Below are 2,798 nucleotides of genomic sequence, written 5' to 3'. Positions count from 1 at the left end.
TTCTTTCTTTTTCTTTCTTTCTTTCTTTTTTTCTTTTTTTTTGAGACAGAGTCTCACTCTGTTGCCCAGGCTGGAGTGCAGTGGTGCAATCTTGGCTCACTGCAACCTCCACTTCCTGGGTTCAAGCGATTCTCCTGCCTTAGCCTCCTGAGTAGCTAGAATTACAGGCACGCACCACCACGCTCGGCTAATTTTTGTATTTTAAGTAGAGATGGGGTTTCCCCGTGTTGGCCAGACTGGTCTTGAACTCCCAATCTCAAGTGATCTGCCCTCCTCAGCCTCCCCAACTGTTGGGATTACAGGCGTGAGCCGCTGTGCCTGGCCCCATTATATTTTCTTAACATTATTGGTTTACGTTTTCTGTATATCTTTCAGTTAGTTTTTAGGATTTATGTCATTATAGAAAATTGTTCATGTCTCATTGACTTGAAGTTCATATTTTTCTTATATGGTTTCAAGTATTTATCATATCCTTTTTCCTTGTTTGAGGTTTGTCTATATTGTTAATCTTTTAAAGAGTCAGTTTTTGGTTAATCCTCTCTAAGACTTTCTCCCTTTCATTAATTTCTGCTCTCATCTTTATTATTTCCTTTATTCTATCCTGATTTTCTTTTCCTAGCTTCTTCAGTTGAACGAGGAACTCATTTATTTTTAATCTTTCTTCGTTTTTAATAAATACATTGAAGGCTAAATTTTTCCTCTAGGCAGAGCTTTAATCATGTCCCGCAGATTTTGCATCAAGCATAGTGATTGTCATTTAGCGCTAAATATTTCATAAGTTTTCATTGTGAATTTCTTTTTTAACCCATGTTATTTGGGAGCATATTTTTTCTTCTCCAAATGCATTTTAAACTACTTTCATTGTTGAATTGTAATACAAGTGAATTGGTTGGAGAACATAGTCTGTGTGACGTGGATTCTTTCAAATTTGTTGGTACTGCCTTCGTGACCCAGTGCATTGTCGATGTTTATAACGTGCTTTGCGTGCCTGAAGAGAATTAATATTCCATGCTTATTGGGAGCAAGATTCCAGATTTATCTATTATATCAAGACTTTTAATTATGTGGTTCGAATAATGAGTACCCTTACTGCTTGATTTATTTGTCTCTGGGGAGGTACGCTAAACTCTTCCTCTGTGATTGGGTATTTGTCAATATTTCCTTGGAACTCTACCAGTTTTTGCTTTATATATTTAAGACAGGATATTTAGACTCACAGGAGTTTATGATTGTTCTGTCTCTTTGGTGGACTGTGTTCCTTTTTATCATTATGTTTAATAATAATGTCTCATTATCTCTCTTATAGCTTTTTGCCTCCAATTCTGGCTACATTAGCATTGCTTAAATATTCTCTAAGGATGGGTTCTTTTTTGTCCATTTATTTCAAAGTTTCTCTGTCACATGTAAGTAACATATAGTTTTTTAAAAAATTCAATCGGATCATCTATTCTTTACCAGATTATTTTGGTCTATTCACATTTTTTGGTTCTTATTACTGTATTATGCTTACCATTTTCTTTCTTTTTTTTTTAAGATGGAGTCTCGCTCTGTCACCCAGGCTGGAGTGCAGTGGCATGATCTCGGCTCAATGCAACCTCCGCCTCCCAGGTTCAAGCAATTCTCCTGCCTCAGCCTCCTAAGTAGTTGGGATTACAGGTGCCCGCCACCACGCCCAGCTAATTTTTGTATTTTTAGTAGAGACGGGGTTTCCCCATGTTGGTCAGGCTGGTCTCAAACCCCTGACCTCATGATCCACCCACCTCAGCCTCCCAAAGTGCTGGGATTACAGGTGTGAGCCACCGTGCCCGGCCTATTTTGTGTTTTTCTTTATTTCTTCTGCTTCATTTTTTAGCTGCTCTTAGATTGATAAGGTTTTATTTTTTCCATTTCTCCTGCTGACTCAGAGACTATACATTATATTAGTCTTCTTTTAGCAATGAGATGTATATTTTTATCATTTCTATTTTTTTTTTTTTGAGTTTAGACTTTTAATATTTGGATTCATTACTGATGTCATTATTATTTTTCCATCTTATGATAGGCTTTCTTTTTTTTTTTTATTATACTTTAGGTTTTAGGGTACATGTGCACAATGTGCAGGTTTGTTACATATGTATCCATGTGCCATGTTGATTTCCTGCACCCATTAACTCGTCATTTAGCATTAGGTATATCTCCTAATGCTGTCCCTCCCCCCTCCCCCCACCCCACAACAGTCCCTGGAATGTGATGTTCCCCTTCCTGTGTCCATGAGTTCTCATTGTTCAATTCCCACCTATGAGTGAGAACATGTGGTGTTTGGTTTTTTGTCCTTGCGATAGTTTACTGAGAATGATGTTTTCCAGTTTCATCCATGTCCCTACAAAGGACACGAACTCATTATTTTTTATGGCTGCATAGTATTCCATGGTGTATATGTGCCCCATTTTCTTAATCCATTCTATCATTGTTGGACATTTGGGTTGGTTCCAACTCTTTGCTATTGTGAATAGTGCCGCAATAAACATACGTGTGCATGTGTCTTTATAGCAGCATGATTTATAGTCCTTTGGGTATATACCCAGTAATGGGATGGCTGGGTCAAATGGTATTTCTAGTTCTAGATCCCTGAGGAATCGCCACACTGACTTCCACAATGGTTGAACTAGTTTACAGTCCCACCAACAGTGTAAAAGTGTTCCTATTTCTCCACATCCTGTCCAGCACCTGTTGTTTCCTGTTTTTTTAATGATGGCCTATTTTTAAGAAATTCTGTTTTTATTTCTATTTATAAGAAAACTATTAAGTTTTTTTATAAA

The sequence above is a fragment of the Nomascus leucogenys genome, chromosome 19 (genome assembly GCF_006542625.1).
Source record: "Nomascus leucogenys isolate Asia chromosome 19, Asia_NLE_v1, whole genome shotgun sequence".
NCBI lineage: Eukaryota > Metazoa > Chordata > Mammalia > Primates > Hylobatidae > Nomascus > Nomascus leucogenys.
This window is presented reverse-complemented; position numbering follows the sequence as displayed.